Genomic DNA, 20244 nt, shown 5'->3' on the forward strand with positions numbered 1-20244 from the left:
GCAAATCTTTTTAAGAGTTCTTTATTCTTTTCCCATGTGTACTCTTTTTGCTTGTATCGTATGTCCACAAGAAAACTATGTGCTTTACCTTGAAGGGTTGGAATGTGGGAGTATAGCATACTCCCTTTTTACCTTATCAGTATTAGAACAAAAAGGCTGAATTCCTTTCTGGACAGGGTGGGGGCTGTTTTCGTATTCAATAAATTGTCTCTTTCCGTTTGGCTTTCAGACCTCTTCTAGATGCTGGTACTAGCGCACTGTAAGACTGGTCTCCTAAAGCTTTAGTAAAATTTGATAATATTCCTATTCTGTCTTGATGGTCCTTCTTACTCTGCATATATGTCATCTGAAAGAACTTGGAATTGACCAGTGACTTTAATTCCCTGAGAGGAAGACTGGTCAGACGCAACAATACCTAATCATGGCACCCACCTGTTCCCAATTAGCCTGTTCACCTGTGGGATGTTCCAAATAAGTGTTTGATGAGCATTCCTCAACTTTCTCAATCTTGTTGCCACTTGTGCCAGCTTTTTTGAAACATGTTCCAGGCATCGAATTCCAAATGAGCTAATATTTGCAAAAAATAACAAAGTTTACCAGTTCAAACGTTAAGTATCTTGTCTTTGTAGTTTATTCAATTGAATATAGGTTGAAAATGATTTGCATTCTGTTTTTATTTACCATTTACCATACTTGCCAACCCTCCCGGATTTTCCGGGAGACTCCCGAAATTCAGCGCCTCTCCCGAAAACCTCCCGGGTCAAATTTTCTCCCGAAAAACTCCCGAAATGCAGGCGGACCTGAGTGACGTGTTGACAACACACAACAACAGTGTCTACCGTAAAGCAGTTCGTCTGCCGTAAACAGCAATGTTGTGACACTTTTAAACAGGACAATACTGCCATTTACTGTACATGCATATGTGACCCACCCATAATGTGTCACATTTTTGTGTTGATTTATTTATTTTATTTTGTGGTTTGAATTCGTTTTTGGAGCTGTCATTACACATTTATCGGTAGGGGGCAGTAGGGCGTTTCTTCCCAATTGAATACTTTCGCCTGCACACCGGAAGTGTCTTGTCATTCTGATGAGAGCGACCAGTCTGTGAACAATTGAAACGTCCTGTGTGCTATTTCCTCCTGTATAACAGGTTAGTTTTGGTGAATCAACTCACTGAATAATATCCATGTGATCTTTATAAGTTTAAGTACACATTCTGATGGTGGAGCCTAACTCTAAAGTGTTTGTGAGTTGTAGTTTGTAAATGAACACTGAAATTCAAGTATTTATTTTATTTATATATATATATATGTATATATATATATATATATATATATATATATATATATATATATATATATATATATATATATATATATATATATATATATATAGCTAGAATTCACTGAAAGTCAAGTATTTCTTATATATATATATATCTATATCTTAACCACGCCCCCAACCACGCCCCACCCCCGACCACGCCCCCGCCCTCACCCCCCACCTCCCGAAATCGGAGGTCTCAAGGTTGGCAAGTATGCATTTACACAACGTGCCAACTTCACCGGTTTTGGGTTTTGTATGTGTCTCTCAGAAGTAGAACTCCCGGGCCACCAGTTGATTAGAAAAAAAGAAGACCTAAAGTGGATCCTTGAGGAACACCACAAGTATAACTAACGACGTTGAACAAATGACTACTGACTGCATCCAAAGTAAACAAGCCACAGCAACACTTTAGTTACATTGTTTAGATAACAGAAACAACCAGACTTAAAGGGGTGCCTTGAGGAACGCCTCAATTATGTAAATCACAAGTTTGAACCTCTGAGTTTTATGCTTGCGAGTGTAATAGTGTGATGTTGTTGCGCTATATTATGCACTAGACAGGGTGTTATATTTTATTTTGAAGTATCGCTTTTATTTTGAAGAACCGGATGTCCGGTGCGGGGAGTGTCTTTGCTGTTTTTTTACGATTGCTTTACTTCCTCTTCCTTCGGACTTTTGAATGAGAAGGTAATTGTAAATATTATTCCTAAACGTTCCTAGATACTTGAAAAAGTTAACCCAATATTGTTGTGGGTACAAGTGATGTGTTGTTTTGAGTCATTTTTATGCACAATTTCGTTTATTTAGACGTAGAGCGTCGACTGTGTGAATTGTTTGGTAAAATTTACGCATGGTAATTTACATCACACAGGAGCAGATATCACTCCGCCAGAAAGTAGAGACCTGTGTGTGTGTGTTTCGTGTTTCCAACACAGGTATGTGGATTTGTGTATTATTATTATTTTGTGAGAAAACGTTTTTGTTAATGTAATTTAATTTATTATTATTTTTATATGAATCAATGTTTGTTACTTCCTCTCCCTTCGGACTTTTGAATGAGAAGGAGCAGATATCACTCCGCCAGAAAGTTGAGACCTGTGTGTGTGTGTTTCGTGTTTCCAACACAGGTATGTGGATTTGTGCATTATTATTATTTTGTGAGAAAATGTTTTTGTTAATGTAATTTAATTTATTATTATTTTTATATGAATCAATGTTTGTTACTTCCTCTCCCTTCGGACTTTTGAATGAGAAGGAGCAGATATCACTCCGCCAGAAAGTAGAGACCTGTGTGTGTGTGTTTCGTGTTTCCAACACAGGTATGTGGATTTGTGTATTATTATTATTTTGTGAGAAAACGTTTTTGTTAATGTAATTTATTATTATTTTTATATGAATGAATGTTTGTTACTTCCTCTTCCTTCGGACTTTTGAATAAGAAGGAGCAGATATCACTCCGCCAGAAAGTAGAGACCTGTGTGTGTGTGTTTCGTGTTTCCAACACAGGTTTCCAATAAATACTGAACCGAAGGCATGGTGAAGTGTCTTTTATTTTATTTTAAAAACAAGTCTGCGGGCTATAGAGCGTTTTCTATTCGGGCTCCAGTACTATGGAATGCCCTCCCGGTAATGCTACCTCAGTAGAAACATTTAAGTCCCATCTTAAAACTCATTTGTATACTCTAGCCTTTAAATAGACCCCCTGTTAGACCAGTTGATCTGCCGTTTCTTTTCTTTTCTCCTCTGCTCCCCTATTCCTGGTGGAGGGGGGGGGGGGCACAGGTCCGGTGGCCATGGATGAAGTGCTGGCTGTCCAGAGTCGGGACCCGGGGTGGACCGCTCGCCTGTGCATCGACTGGGAACATCTCTGCGCTGCTGACCCGTCTCCGCTCGGGATGGTGTCCTGCTGGCCCCACTATGGACTGGACTCTTACTATTATGTTGGATCCACTATGGACTGGACTCTCACAATATTATGTCAGACCCACTCGACATCCATTGCTTTCGGTCTCCCCTAGAGGGGGGGGGTTACCCACATATGCGGTCCTCTCCAAGGTTTCTCATAGTCATTCACATCGACGTCCCACTGGGGTGAGTTTTTCCTTGCCCTTATGTGGGCTTTGTACCGAGGATGTCGTTGTGGCTTGTGCAGCCCTTTGAGACACTTGTGATTTAGGGCTATATAAATAAACATTGATTGATTGATTGATTGATTTTGAAAAATTACACAACGCAGAATAAGACTCACTACACGAGCAAGGTTAAAGGGATCTGCCAATGTGTTCACAGTGGTCCCAGTTCCTCTGTACAACAGGAGGACTCGACTGTTTTTAGGAATTCCCTGCAAAAATGTTTGTCCCCCAAGTTTTGAACTGAACTCAATGATCAGATTTTAAGTGTGACCCTTTTCTTGCCGGAACTAAACACTGTCATTTGTCAAAAATGCCTCGTTAATTTAGCATAAACAAGGTGCAAAAACCCCATGATAAAAAGTGATTTATGTACATTATATATCTAAAGTGTAATTTAAACTCATAATCGTTTAAGCCTCGTCTTAAACGCTGTCTCATATCTGATAAACAACGCTGCTTAACATTTTTTTTTTTTTTTTTTTTTAGATTAAAAGCAAATATCTGATAAAGTTTTAATATCCTGTACCCTTTATCACATGAGGCGTCAAATAAAAAATGATTTACAGCCACAAATGAGGATGAATCTGTTTTTGAAGATGCAGATTAATCTGAAAGTGTGTGGATGCCGCTTTGTGTTTTCATCGTCCCCAATAGGACATAATGCATACCTGCCAACTACTCCGGTTTTCCCGTAATTAGTACGGTTTTCATCAACCTATTCCGGGTTACGGTTGCAGTGATAAAAAATACGGTTTTTCATTAATTAAAAAAAAACATTTTTTAAAAAGTTTTATTCACGAAATCGCGTAACAACAATGACAATCGACACTGCTTCTCGTAACTTCCTATCGAGCCATTCCGAATGCCATGCGCGAGGCTATTTATAGCACCGCTGCCAAGCACGAGGCACCAGTTGTCATTGTTTCCAAACGAGCGAACGATCATGGAATCAGCCGGAGAACAATCGCAAACGAATCTTAAACCGAAAAGAAAACTGCAGTCATTCCGTGAAGAATATTCAAAAGCCTATCCGGGAATAATTATCCGTTCCAAAAAGGGTGAAAACTACGCGAATTGCACCTTGTGCAGACAAGATTTTTCGATCGGACACGGAGGAATTAGCGATGTAAAAGACCACGTTGGGACAAAAAAACACAAGTCTAATGCCGTTGCTAGCGATACAAGTGGAAAACTTTCAACGTTTTTCGTCACCCAAACAGATTCTTTGGATGTGATAAATGCCGAAGTTTTATTTACGGAGGCAATAATTGAGCAAACAAAAAGGTAATGACACCAATGTTATCTATTGGAATTGTTTAGTACTGTTAAAAGTGTTTATACTATTTATGCTTTCAAGTCCAAGTTGAAGAAATCTTGTTAAATGTTGACAGCATAACTACCAAAATACAGAAGTATGTCCTTAATATTTTTGCAGTGCTATTTCTGTTGAAAAGTTCAAATGATTACATTAGAGATGTGATGTGCCACTTTTCAAGTGTCTGATGGCTTCAATTCATTTTCATTCATTTATCATATTTTGAATTCTTTTGAAAGGCTGACAAAAAAACTACATTTGAATTGTAATTCCATGCTATTGACAGGACTATTAATTTTAATGAAGTTAGCTTACCATGTTTACAGTATGATCATTGTGATAGAAATGTGAATTTTAGGCACAGAATATTTTTTACAATTGAACAAGGCAGTAGATTATACAAGCTTGGACAGAAAGTTAATAATGACACCAATTTTTTTTTTTAATGGAATTGTTTAGTACTGTTTTACCATTTGTTTACTGTAAAAAGTGTTTATACTTTCAATGAACAAATTGAAGTCTTGTGAAAGGTTGACAGGATAACTGGCATTAACTGTCAAAATAATTTCAAACTATTGAAGTTAGCTTACAGAATAAACATGTCAATCAACCCATATGATTTTTGCTGTAATATTTTTGTTTTGAAAAGTCACTGTGACTGATAGAAAAGTGATGCTTTTAGCAACATTTTAACCTGTCTGAATGCTAATCATTTTGCGTCGGGGGGCGAAGCCTGAACCCCCCACCAGGACTTTGTCCTGGACCTACTGGGGCCTGCGGCCCCTGGACCCTGGCTACTAGGTTTTTCTGATTTCAAAAGTTGGCAGGTATGCATAATGCACTTGGAGATAGTCGGTTGCAGTGACAAACTGTAGGGAAAAATTGGCATGATGTTAAAGATGTCACAGAGTGACGGGTACAATATTTCACTTTTTAACATTGCAACGGTCACACAATTGTAAACCAAATAAGTCATCCACTGATACGACTACAATTAAATTTGATTGTCGAAGCAAAAAAAAAAAACATGCTAAAATATAGAAAATCAATCAATCAATGTTTATTTATATAGCCCTAAATCACAAGTGTCTCAAAGGGCTACATAAGAGCAAGGAAAAACTCACAACCCAGTGGGACGTCAATGAGAATGACTATGAGAAACCTTGGAGAGGACCGCAGATGTGGGTGAGACCAGATGCAATGGATGTCGAGTGGGTCTGACATAATATTGTGAGAGTCCAGTCCATAGTGGATCTAACATAATAGTGTGAGAGTCCAGTCCATAGTGGATCTAACATAATAGTGAGAGTCCAGTCCATAGTGGATCTAACATAATAGTGAGAGTCCAGTCCATAGTGGATCTAACATAATAGTGAGAGTCCAGTCCATAGTGGATCTAACATAATAGTGAGAGTCCAGTCCATAGTGGATCTAACATAATAGTGAGAGTCCAGTCCATAGTGGATCTAACATAATAGTGAGAGTCCAGTCCATAGTGGATCTAACATAATAGTGAGAGTCCAGTCTATCGTGGATCTAACATAATAGTGAGAGTCTATTTAAAGGCTAGAGTATACAAATGAGTTTTAAGATGGGACTTAAATGCTTCTACTGAGGTAGCATCTCTAACTGTTACCGGGAGGGCATTCCATAGTACTGGAGCCCCAATAGAAAACGCTCTATAACCCGCAGACTTTTTGGGGGCTCTGGGAATCACTAATAAGCCGAAGTTCTTTGAAGGCAGATTTCTTGCCGGGACATATGGTACAATACAATCAGCAAGATAGGATGGAGCTAGACCGTGTAGTATTTTATACGTAAGTAGTAAAACAAAGCTAAACACAAACTTTAAAGGAAAACTGTTCTTTTTGGGGGGATTTCCAAGGTTTCTCATTGTTATCCCATTGGGTTGAGTTTTTTCCTTGCCCTGATGTGGGATCTGAGCCGGGGATGTCGTTGTGGCTTACGCAGCCCTTTGAGACACTTGTGATTTAGGGCTATATAAGTAAACATTGATTGATTGATTGATTGATTTTGCCTATAATTCACAATCCTTATGAGAGACAAGAATACATAGTTGATTGTTTTTGTTCTAAAGATTGAAACAAACACTAACGTTGCAGTTATCGTATTTTTTTCGGACCAAAAGGCACACTTACAATCCTTTCATTTTGTCAAAAGTCGACAGTGCGCCTTATAACCCGGTGCACCTAATGTACGGCATAATTCTGGTTTTGCTTACCGACCTCGAAGCAATTTTATTCGCTACATGGTGTAATGATGAGTGTGACCAGTAGATGGCAGTCATACATTTCGACAGTGCGTCTTATAAACTGGAGCATCTAATGTACGGCATAATTCTGGTTGTGCTTACCGACCTCGGGGCAATTTTATTTGGTACATGGTGTAATGATAAGTGTGACCAGTAGATGGCAGTCATACATAAGAGATAAGTGCAGACTGCAATACGACGGCAGTAAACTTTAAATGTTCCATTGATAATATAGAACATTACACACGACGCTCAAAATGTCAAAATGTTTTTAGAACGACTCCGGTTAGCTATGATCCCGCACCGCTTGATGGATTGTCGGCGCATTAAACATACGAGTATTTTTATGGTGTGTGTATAAGGACCCCAAAATGGCACCTATTAGCAGACATATTACCTGGCGTTTTGTTTCGCAATATAATGCAAAACCAACTTTTTTTTACCTTCTGGTACCTGCTGATGTGTACAAACCCCGTTTCCATATGAGTTGGGAAATTGTGTTGGATGTAAATATAAACGGAATACAATGATTTGCAAATCATTTTCAAGCCATATTCAGTTGAATATGCTACAAAGACAACATATTTGATGTTCAAACTCATAAACTTATTTTTTTTTTGCAAATAATAATTAACTTAGAATTTCATGGCTGCAACACGTGCCAAAGTAGTTGGGAAAGGGCATGTTCACCACTGTGTTACATGGCCTTTCCTTTTAACAACACTCAGTAAAGGTTTGGGAACTGAGGAGACACATTTTTGAAGCTTCTCAGGTGGAATTCTTTCCCATTCTTGCTTGATGTACAGCTTAAGTTGTTCAACAGTCCGGGGGTCTCCGTTGTGCTATTTTAGGCTTCATAATGTGCCACACATTTTCAATGGGAGACAGGTCTGGACTACAGGCAGGCCAGTCTAGTACCCGCACTCTTTTACTATGAAGCCACGTTGATGTAACACGTGGCTTGGCATTGTCTTGCTAAAATAAGCAGGGGCGTCCATGGGAACGTTGCTTGGATGGCAACATATGTTGCTCCAAAACCTGTATGTACCTTTCAGCATTAATGGTGCCTTCACAGATGTGTAAGTTACCCATGTCTTGGGCACTAATACACCCCCATACCATCACAGATGCTAGCTTTTCAACTTTGTGCCTAGAACAATCCGGATGGTTCTTTTCCTCTTTGGTCCGGAGGACACGACGTCCACAGTTTCCAAAAAAAAAATTGAAATGTGGACTCGTCAGACCACAGAACACTTTTCCACTTTGTATCAGTCCATCTTAGATGAGCTCAGGCCCAGCGAAGCCGACGGCGTTTCTGGGTGTTGTTGATAAACGGTTTTCGCCTTGCATAGGAGAGTTTTAACTTGCACTTACAGATGTAGCGACCAACTGTAGTTACTGACAGTGGCTTTCTGAAGTGTTCCTGAGCCCATGTGGTGATATCCTTTACACACTGATGTCGCTTGTTGATGCAGTACAGCCTGAGGGATCGAAGCTGCTTACGTGCAGTGATTTCTCCAGATTCTCTGAACCCTTTGATGATATTACGGAGCGTAGATGGTGAAATCCCTAAATTCCTTGCAATAGCTGGTTGAGAAAGGTCTTTCTTAAACTGTTCAACAATTTGCTCACGCATTTGTTGACAAAGTGGTGACCCTCGCCCCATCCTTGTTTGTGAATGACTGAGCATTTCATGGAATCTACTTTTATACCCAATCATGGCACCCACCTGTTCCCAATTAGCCTGTTCACCTGTGGGATGTTCCAAATAAGTGTTTGATGAGCATTCCTCAACTTTATCAGTATTTATTGCCACCTTTCCCAACTTCTTTGTCACGTGTTGCTGCCATCAAATTCTAAAGTTAATGATTATTTGCAAAATATCAGTTTGAACATCAAATATGTTGTCTTTGTAGCATATTCAACTGAATATGGCTTGAAAAGGATTTGCAAATCATTGTATTCCGTTTATATTTACATCTAACACAATTTCCCAACTCATATGGAAACAGGGTTTGTAAATGATCCGAGGTGCCTGAGGAATACTTGTCTTGTTCACGAGTGAGGGAAAAGTGGATGGTGAGATCGACAGGCGGATCGGTGCGGCGTCTTCAGTAATGCGGACGCTGCATCGATCCGTTGTGGTGAAGAAGGAGCTGAGCCGGAAGGCAAAGCTCTCAATTTACCGGTCGATTTACCTTCCCATCTTTACCTATGGTCATGAGCTTTGGGTTATGACCGAAAGGACAAGATCACGGGTACAGGCGGCCGAAATGAGTTTCCTCCGCCGGGTGGCGGGGCTCTCCCTTAGAGATAGGGTGAGAAGCTCTGCCATCCGGGGGGAGCTCAAAGTAAAGCCACTGCTCCTCCACATCAAGAAGAGCCAGATGAGGTGGTTCGGGCATCTGGTCAGGATGCCACCCGAACGCCTCCCTCGGGAGGTGTTTAGGGCACGTCCAACCGGTAGGAGGCCACGGGGAAGACCCAGGACACGTTGGGAAGACTATGTCTCCCGGCTGGCCTGGGAACGCCTCGGGATCCCCCGGGAGGAGCTGGACGAAGTGGCTGGGGAGAGGAAAGTCTGGGCTTCCCTGCTTAGGCTGCTGCCCCCGCGACCCGACCTCGGATAAGCGGAAGAAGATGGATGGATGGATGGAATTGATTTATGTTATTAATTGGCGCAGTCGGGCCGGATGATTAGGGGAAAGAAAAGGAAGACAGAGGGGGATAAGACAGAGGGACAACAACAACAAACACAACAATAACAACAACAGAACAGCATCAGCAAATACGATATGTACAAACCCCAAAACCAGTGATGTTGGCACGTTGTTCCTCAAGGCACCCCTTTAAGTCCTCTCCTTTTTGGCAGTTGTTTTTGTTATCTAAACCAGTGGTCCCCAACCACCGGGCTGCGGCCGATATTATCGGTCGATAAATGCGTTAAAATGTAATATGGGAAATTATCGGTATCGTTTTTTTATTATCGTATAGTTTTTTTTTTGTTTGTTTGTTTTTTTAATTTTATTTTATTTTATTAAATCAACATAAAAAACACAAGATACACTTACAATTAGTGCACCAACCCAAAAAAACCTCCCTCCCCCATTTACACTCATTCACACAAAAGGGTTGTTTCTTTCTGTTATTAATATTGTGGTTCCTACATTATATATCAATATATATCAATACAGTCTGCAAGGGATACAGTCCGTAAGCACACATGATTGTGCGTGCTGCTGCTCCACTAATAGAACTAACCTTTAACAGTTAATTTGACTAATTTTCATTAATTACTAGTTTCTATGTAACTGTTTTTATATTGTTTTACTTTCTTTTTTATTCAAGAAAATGTTTTTTATTATTATTTTTTTTTTTAAAAGTACCTTATCTTTACCATACCTGGTTGTCCAAATTAGGCATAATAATGTGTTAATTCCATGACTGCATAAATCGGTTGATATCGGTATCGGTATTTTAAGAGTTGGATAATATCGGAATATCGGATATCGGCAAAAAGCCATTATCGGACATTCCTACCCAAAACCAGTGAAATTGGCACGTTGTGTAAATGGTAAATAAAAACAGAATACAATGATCTGCAAATTGTCATGGCGTGGACTTAGGCGACGCAAATTACTGCGTGGGTTGCTTTCCTGGAATGCAAGCGAACCAGACTGGACATGGTGTGAAGGTAAATACATGATTTATTTTTAACTCCAAAGTACAAACAATAGGGTACAAACAAAAGGCGCGCAGAAGGCGGAGAATAAACTTGGCTTTGAAAACAAAGACTAGTACAAAGGCAAAACTATGGACATGAAACAAATAACACTTACTGTGACCAGAAAGAACAGCATGAACTATGATATCAAGGGTAACATGAGTAGCATGGGTAGTAGAGGTAATGCCGCCAGGCCGACTGCCTGGCAACTACAAGCTTAAATGATTAGGACATGATTAATGACAGGTGTGTGAGTCCGAATGTGAAACAGGTGAAACTAATGGTCGTCATGGTGACAAGGCAAGGGAGTGAAAACAGGAACTGAAAAGAGTCCAAAAACCAAACAGAACATAGCCAAACAAAAACATGATCAAAAGACATGACACAAATCCTTTTCAACTTATATTCAATTGAATAGACCGCAAAGACAAGATACTTAACGTTCAAACAGGAAAACGTGGTTATTTTTTTGCAAATATTAGTTCACTTGGAATTTGATGCCTGAAACATGTACACGGGTACAAGTGGCAAAAAAGACTGAGAACGTTGAGGAATGCTCATCAAAGACTTATTTGGAACATCGCACGGGTGAACAGGCTAATTGGGAGCAGGTGGGTGCCATGATTGGGTATAAAAGCAGCTTCCATGAAATGCTCAGTCATTCACAAACAAGGATGGGGCGAGGGTCACCACTTTGTGAACAAATGCGTGAGCAAATTGTCCAATAGTTTAAGAAAAACATTTCTCAACCAGCTATTGCTAAAGTACCAATGATTGTCTGAAATGTGTCCTCTGCATTTGACCCATCCCCTTGTTCAACCCCTGTGGCCGCACCCGGGAATAATTTTTGGTGATTTAACCCCCAATTCCAACTCTTGATGCTGAGTGCCAAGCAGGGAGGTAATGGGCCCCATTTTTATAGTCTTTGGTATGAACTCACAGCCTACCGATCTCAGGGCGGACACTCTAACCACTGAGTAGGTAACCTTTGGTTCAGTAAAGCGTCTCCGACGTCTCTTTTGATCCAGCCGCACCGCCGTGTCGCCCTTCTGTCCGGACGAGGATGACAAGACCAGAAACAGACATCACTAGCATGTATGCTTTCAATAAACAGATCTCATTTGCGACTTTTCCACCTCAAAAAGGCTAAAAGTCTCAGATAAACAACCACGGCAGATATTGGGTGCTTTACCGAGGTCCTCTGTTTGGCCATGCGTAGCAGAGCGTCAAGAAGACAATGCAATTGACAACCAGGGAGGAAGTCAACGTCGTAACGAGGTTTCCATGAGTGAACCTGCGGAAGAATCAATACTGTTGCCAGAGGGGAGCAGTGAGGTAGGCCTCCTGCATGAGCGAACTGGTCGAAGCAACACCCCGGCGATGTACGAGGTCCAATTTCAGGCGAGTTCCACCACAGCCTTGATTACTTACCTCGCATCTTCCCACAGCGGGAGGTTCATTGTCCGACAATGCGACTGTAAGATTAATAGTCCAATCAGACCCCTCCGAATCAAATAGCCTACTATTCTTAGACACCTCTACTGTGGACAGTCTTTTCTCCACACAACTTTCTGAAAATGGCTCCACTGCATATGTGTCAACCCTCCCATTTTCCCCGTAAAAGCCAGGTTTTGCCCGTCTTTCCAGGAAAAATCCACTCGAACATTGCTGGAGCAGCACGGGTTCCCGTCTGCTCTGCGACACTCTGGAAATATTGGTGTATCAATCAATCAATCAATGTTTACATATATAGCCCTAAATCAAGAGTGTCTCAAGGGGCTGCACAAGCCACAACGACATCCTTGGCTCAGATCCCACATCAGGGCAAGGAAAAGCTCAACTCAAAGGGACAATGAGAAACCTTGGGCGACCGGTGCAATGGACGTGGAGTGGATCTAGCATAATATTGTGAGAGTCCAGTCCATAGTGGATCTAACATAATAGTGAGAGTCCAGTCCATAGTGGATCTAACATAATAGTGACAGTCCAGTTCATAGTGGATCTAACATAATAGTGAGAGTCCAGTCCATAGTGGATCTAACATAATAGTGAGAGTCCAGTCCATAGTGGATCTAACATAATAGTGAGAGTCCAGTCCATAGTGGATCTAACATGATAGTGAGAGTCCAGTCCATAGTGGATCTAACATGATAGTGAGAGTCCAGTCCATAGTGGATCTAACATAATAGTGAGAGTCCAGTCCATAGTGGATCTAACATAATAGTGAGAGTCCAGTCCATAGTGGATCTAACATAATAGTGAGAGTCTAGTCCATAGTGGATCTAACATAATAGTGAGAGTCCAGTCCATAGTGGATCTAACATAATAGTGTGAGAGTCCAGTCCATAGTGGATCTAACATAATAGTGAGAGTCCAGTCCATAGTGTATCTAACATAATAGTGAGAGTCCAGTCCATAGTGGATCTAACATAATAGTAAGAGTCCAGTCCATAGTGGATCTAGCATAATAGTGACAGTCCAGTTCATAGTGGATCTAACATAATAGTGAGAGTCCAGTCCATAGTGGATCTAACATAATAGTGAGAGTCCAGTCCATAGTGGATCTAACATAATAGTGACAGTCCAGTTCATAGTGGATCTAACATAATAGTGAGAGTCCAGTCCATAGTGGATCTAACATAATAGTGAGAGTCCAGTCCATAGTGGATCTAACATGATAGTGAGAGTCCAGTCCATAGTGGATCTAACATAATAGTGAGAGTCCAGTTCATAGTGGATCTAACATAATAGTGAGAGTCCAGTCCATAGTGGATCTAACATAATAGTGAGAGTCCAGTCCATAGAGGATCTAACATAATAGTGAGAGTCCAGTCCATAGTGGATCTAACATAATAGTGTGAGAGTCCAGTCCATAGTGGATCTAACATAATAGTGAGAGTCCAGTCCATAGTGTATCTAACATAATAGTGAGAGTCCAGTCCATAGTGGATCTAACATAATAGTGAGAGTCCAGTCCATAGTGGGAACAGCAGGAGACCATCCCGAGCGGAGACGGGTCAGCAGCGCAGAGACGTCCCCAACCGATGCACAGACGAACAATTATTTCTTGTGCGGCCCGGTACCAATCGGTCCCCGGACCGGTACCTGCGGAAAAAATTAAAAAAGAGAAAAAAAGGTAAGCTGCTAGTATTCTGTTTTGTGTCCTCGTCTACTGATGTTTTCCTCAATATGCTTGAGGAAATGCTGAAAGAGCATGAGAAAACACAGGCTATTGGCCTTCTTTTATTTGACTTGTTTGCTCATAACGGTAACCATATCAGTTTTGAAGTAACCATGGACCAGGGCATTGAAAACATGAAATTAAGTGATCAAAACAACGGTTTTCCATGCCTTTATCCACACTGTGTATGCTGTCAAATGGGCTACAGTCACAACAAAAGGGGGCAGCATTTTGAGTCTGGTGATAAAAAGGGGACGTTAGTTTCCTACCGATAACTCAAAAAACTAATTGATCCATCCATCCATCCATTTTCTACCGCTTATTCCCTTCGGGGTCGCGGGGGGCGCTGGAGCCTATCTCAGCTACAATCGGGCGGCCATCCATTTTCTACCGCTTATTCCCTTCGGGGTCGCGGGGGGCGCTGGAGCCTATCTCAGCTACAATCGGGCGCAAGGCGGGGTACACCCTGGACAAGTCGCCACCTCATCGCAGGGCCAACACAGACAGACAGACAACTTCACACACTAGGGCCAATTTAGTGTTGCCAATCAACTTATCCCCAGGTGCATGTCTTTGGAGGTGGGAGGAAGCCGGAGTACCCGGAGGGAACCCACGCAGTCACGGGGAGAACATGCAAACTCCACACAGAAAGATCCCGAGCCCGGGATTGAACCCAGGACTACTCAGGACCTTCGTATTGTGAGGCAGACGCACTAACCCCTCTTCCACCGTGCTTCCCAAAACGAATTGATATCATAGGAAATATTGGACAATATCGGAATATCGGATATCGGCAAAAAAGCCATTATCGGACATCACTAATTATATTTTTGGTATGTCAGACTTAGCCTTGTCGTGGTTTGACTCTTATCTTACTGACAGGATGCAGTGCGTCTCCCATAATAATGTGACCTCGGATTATGTTAAGGTAACGTGCGGAGTTCCTCAGGGTTCGGTTCTTGGCCCTGCACTCTTTAGCATTTACATGGCTTCTGGCTTCCTGTGCACTTAAGATGTGACTTTAAGGTTTTACTACTTACGTATAAAATACTACACGGTCTAGCTCCGTCCTATCTTGCCGATTGTATTGTACCATATGTCCCGGCAAGACATCTGCATTCAAAGAACTCCGGCTTATTAGTGATTCCCAGAGCCCAAAAAAAGTCTGCGGGCTATAGAGCGTTTTCTATTCGGGCTCCAGTACTCTCAGTTAGAGATGCTACCTCAGTAGAAGCATTTAAGTCCCATCTTAAAACTCATTTGTATACTCTAGCCTTTAAATAGCCCCCCTTTTTTAGACCAGTTGATCTGCCGTTTCTTTTCCTTTCTCCTCTGCTCCCCCCTCTCCCTTGTGGAGTGGGGTGGGGGGGGCACAGGTCCGGTGGCCATGGATGAAGTGCTGGCTGACCAGAGTCGGGACCCGGGGTGGACCGCTCGCCTGTGCATCGGTTGGGAACATCTCTGCACTGCTGACCCATCTCCGCTCGGGATGGTTTCCTGCTGGCCCCACTATGGACTGGACTCTCACTATTATGTTAGATCCACTATGGACTGGACTCTCACTATTATGTTAGATCCAGTATGGACTGGACTCTCACTATTATGTTAGATCCACTATGGACTGGACTCTCACTATTATGTTAGATCCACTATGGACTGGACTCTCACAATATTATGTTAGATCCACTATGGACTGGACTCTCACTATTATGTTGGATCCAGTATGGACTGGACTCTCACTATTATGTTGGATCCAGTATAGACTGGACTCTTACTATTATGTTAGATCCAGTATGGACTGGACTCTCACTATTATGTTAGATCCAGTATGGACTGGACTCTCACTATTATGTTAGATCCAGTATGGACTGAACTCTCACTATTATGTTAGATCCACTATGGACTTGACTCTCACTATTATGTTAGATCCACTATGGACTGGACTCTCACTATTATGTTAGATCCAGTATGGACTGGACTCTCACTATTATGTTAGATCCAGTATGGACTGGACTCTCACCATTATGTTAGATCCACTATGGACTGGACTCTCACTATTATGTTAGATCCACTATGGACTGGACTCTCACTATTATGTTGGATCCACTATGGACTGGACTCTCACTATTATGTTAGATCCACTATGGACTGGACTCTCACTATTATGTTAGAGCCACTATGGACTGGACTCTCACTATTATGTTAGATCCAGTATGGACTGGACTCTCACTATTATGTTAGATCCACTATGGACTGGACTCTCACTATTATGTTAGATCCAGTATGGACTGGACTCTCACTATTATGTTAGATCCAGTATGGACTGGACTCTCACACTATTATGTTAGATCCACTATGGACTGGACTCTCACTATCATGTTAGATCCACTATGGACTGGACTCTCACAATTATGTTAGATCCACTATGGACTGGACTCTCACTATTATGTTAGATCCACTATGGACTGGACTCTCACTATTATGTTAGATCCACTATGGACTGGACTCTCACTATTATGTTAGATCCAGTATGGACTGGACTCTCACTATTATGTTAGATCCAGTATGGACTGGACTCTCACTATTATGTTAGATCCACTATGGATTGGACTCTCACTATTATGTTAGATCCAGTATGGACTGGACTCTCACTATTATGTTAGATCCACTATGGACTGGACTCTCACAATATTATGTTAGATCCACTATGGACTGGACTCTCACTATTATGTTAGATCCAGTATGGACTGGACTCTCACTATTATGTTAGATCCAGTATGGACTGGACTCTCACTATTATGTTAGATCCACTATGGACTGGACTCTCACTATTATGTTAAATCCACTATGGACTGGACTCTCACAATATTATGTTAGATCCACTATGGACTGGACTCTCACTATTATGTTAGATCCAGTATGGACTGGACTCTTACTATTATTTTAGATCCAGTATGGACTGGACTCTCACTATAATGTTAGATCCACTATGGACTGGACTCTCACTATTATGTTAGATCCAGTATGGACTGGACTCTCACCATTATGTTAGATCCACTTTGGACTGGACTCTCACTATTATGTTAGATCCACTATGGACTGGACTCTCACTATTATGTTAGATCCACTATGGACTGGACTCTCACTATTATGTTAGATCCACTATGGACTGGACTCTCACAATATTATGTCAGACCCACTCGACATCCATTGCATTCGGTCTCCCCTAGAGGGGGGGGTTACCCACATATGCGGTCCTCTCCAAGGTTTCTCATAGTCATTTACATCGACGTCCCACTGGGGTGAGTTTTTCCTTGCCCTTGTGTGGGCTCTGTACCGAGGATGTCGTTGTGGCTTGTGCAGCCCTTTGAGACACTTGTGATTTAGGGCTATATAAATAAACATTGATTGATTGATTGATTTTTTCTAATTGTTTACAAAAAAACCTTAAAAGAACATATTAAAAATTGTCCTTTTCTATGAAAAAGTCCTCTAAAAAGCTAAAAATGTAGGCCTTACAAATGAGTTTCCACTGTACTGAAATGAGTCACTTTCCCCAGACATGTTTTCGCCGGACAAACAGTGTCAGTCCGGGCCACACCAGCGCTTCAAAGCGACGTGTGTGAAATACACCCGCGCCAAACATGAATTATAAAAGTTGACATCAAATGCAACAAACCTCAAGGTCCCCTCTCAGCGCCCAAAATAAACAACCCCGGACTTCATTTTCAGTCCCGTCTCACAGCCGCTTGACGAGCTGGCGGACGTGAAATCAATGAGGTAGCCATGAGAGGCTGATCATACACAATAAAGTGTGACAGGCGGGGCTAAAAACACCCTGCTAACACCCGCGCTTTCATGCTATTCACTTAATGCCGCCGCCGATCTTTTAATGGGCCATTGATTGCGGGCAGAAGCAGATGAAAGCCCCGGTGGAAATGCACTCCGAACCATTTTGTAATGTTTGGAAAGCAACACCGAGCAGGCTTGTCTGGACGTGATTAATTCCTCCTTGTTTGTGTTGGACAAGGTCGTGGGGGTTAATTGAGTCTTACTTGCAGATGCGGGCCGCCAGCCATACGTGGGGTCCTCACTGTATATTAATTTTAATTAATGTAAAAGGAGCAGCCGGCGTTGCCAAGCCTAATGATGGGAAAATGTAAACAACAACAGAGACCGGTATTAGCTCAAATAACTTCTAATCATACCGCCGTCCCCATCCTTTTGTTGCATCACTGACAGATGGGTCACTCCTGTGAACCCACTGGAGAGCGAGTCTACGGCAAAGTCTCGTGAGTACCGCGTCACCGGGAGAGAGCAATCTTGCTTACCGAGGTTTTGCCGGTGCCCTTTACCAGAGTTGAGAACCATAATTAGCAAGTTGTTTTCGGGCTCAGCAGATGCCCGTTCCAATGAATATTATTAAGTAATAAACTATAAGGCCATTGGATTCGGAGAAGGCATTCGACCGTGTACCCCGGGAAGTCCTGCGGGGAGTGCTCAGAGAGTATGGGGTATCGGACTGTCTGATTGTGGCGGTCAACTCCCTGTATGATCAGTTTTAGAGCTTGGTCCGCATTGCCGGCAGTAAGTCGGACCCGTTTCCAGTGAGGGTTGGACTCCGCCAAGGCTGCCCCTTGTCACCGATTCTGTTCATAACTTTTAAGGACAGAATTTCTAGGCGCAGTCAAGGCGTTGAGGGGATCCGGTTTGATGGCTGCAGGATTAGGTCTCTGCTTTTTGCAGATGATGTGGTCCTGATGGCTTCATCTGGCCAGGATCTTCAGCTCTCACTGGATCGGTTCGCAGCCGAGTGTAAAACGACTGGGATGAGAATCAGCACCTCCGAGTCCGAGTCCATGGTTCTCGCCCCGGGAAAGGGTGCAGTTCCATCTCCAAGTTGGGGAGGAGATCTTGCCCTAAGTGGAGGAGTTCAAGTACCTAGGAGTCTTGCTCACGAGTGGGGGAAGAGTGGATCGTGAGATCCACAGGCGGATTGGTGCGGCATCTTCAGTAATGCGGACACTGTATCGATCCGTTGTGGTGAAGAAAGAGCTGAGCCGGAAGGCAAAGCTCTCAATTTACCGGTCGATCTACATTCCCATCCTCACCTATGGTCATGAGCTTTGGGTCATGATCAAAAGGACAAGATCACGGGTACAAGCGGCCAAAATGAGTTTCCTTCGCCGGGTGGCAGGGCTCTCCCTTACAGATAGGGTGAGAAGCTCTGTCATCCGGGAGGAACTCAAAGTAAAGCCACTGCTCCTCCACTTGGAGAGGAGCCAGATGAGGTGGTTCGGGCATCTGGTCTGGATGCCACTCGAACGTCTCCCTAGGGAGGTGTTTCGGGTACGTCCGACCGGTAGGAGGCCACGGGGAAGACCCAGGACACGTTAGGAAGACTATCTCTCCCGGCTGGCCTGGGAACGCCTCGGAATCCCCTGGGAGAAGCTGGACGAAGTAGCTGGGGAGAGGGAAGTCTGGGCTTCCCGTGACCCGACCTCAGATAAGCGGAAGAAGATGGATTGATGGATAGGGCCATTGTTGCGAGTGCCTCGTGGAGGGCCGCCAAAAAATATCTGTTTCTCAGCTGTTGCCTGTCCTTGGGTTAGAACAATATCTTTCTGTTGATTACCCTACATGAAAGAACACAGGAACACCTTCATCTTGCTTCCCCACCCCTCCACACAGTGGAGTTTTACAAGCCTTACTTTTGGTAGGTTTCAAAGACAGCTTTTGTCTTCTCACCAGACCCTCAATGTAACACAAAGTTTTTGTAATAATTTAGAAACAATTATTCTAACATGTGCTTTGCCATGAAAAAACAGATGATCATGTAAAAGTCCAACCTATCACCCGTGGGAAAAAAAAAAAGACGGATCACCCCTTCTAAAGTATAATCTAATGCTAATTAAGGTCGAGGCTACAGTAGGTTCATCCCCTATTGGCTCATTCATGTCTTATTTGTTACTCGAGATAATGAGGAATTCCCCTTTAATAAGCCTACGGCTCATCTCGGAGTTATTGAATTATGGCATGATAGTATGGTTTTGTGCCTTATCTGGGAAGGGGGAGGGTTCCAACAATGGGCTGGAGCAGGACTCGGTTCACAGATATCACAATCGCAGCAGCTACAGGGGTCAATTGATGATTGGTGTGCATCAGTTGAAATGTACATTTCTGAGACTCATTATAAACCAGTATGGATTTTTAACCACAACGGGGAGCCGGCGGCGCAGCGGCGGGTCCTGACCGTTGGTGTGCGCGGTGCATACAGGGTCAAGTATAATC

The 20244-nt window shown here is 42.5% G+C and overlaps 1 long non-coding RNA gene across 1 annotated transcript in view; it reads left to right on the forward strand.

Moving 5' to 3' along the window:
• Positions 1-2310: 2310 nt before the first annotated feature.
• LOC140678732 (uncharacterized) overlaps positions 2311-20244 on the forward strand; it is a 41113-nt gene continuing 23179 nt past the window's right edge. The window contains exon 1 of the long non-coding RNA XR_012050351.1: positions 2311-2456. This is a non-coding gene — a long non-coding RNA (uncharacterized lncRNA). The remainder of the gene's footprint in view (positions 2457-20244) is intronic.

Source organism: Nerophis lumbriciformis, linkage group LG04 (genome assembly GCF_033978685.3).
Source record: "Nerophis lumbriciformis linkage group LG04, RoL_Nlum_v2.1, whole genome shotgun sequence".
Classification (NCBI taxonomy): domain Eukaryota; kingdom Metazoa; phylum Chordata; class Actinopteri; order Syngnathiformes; family Syngnathidae; genus Nerophis; species Nerophis lumbriciformis.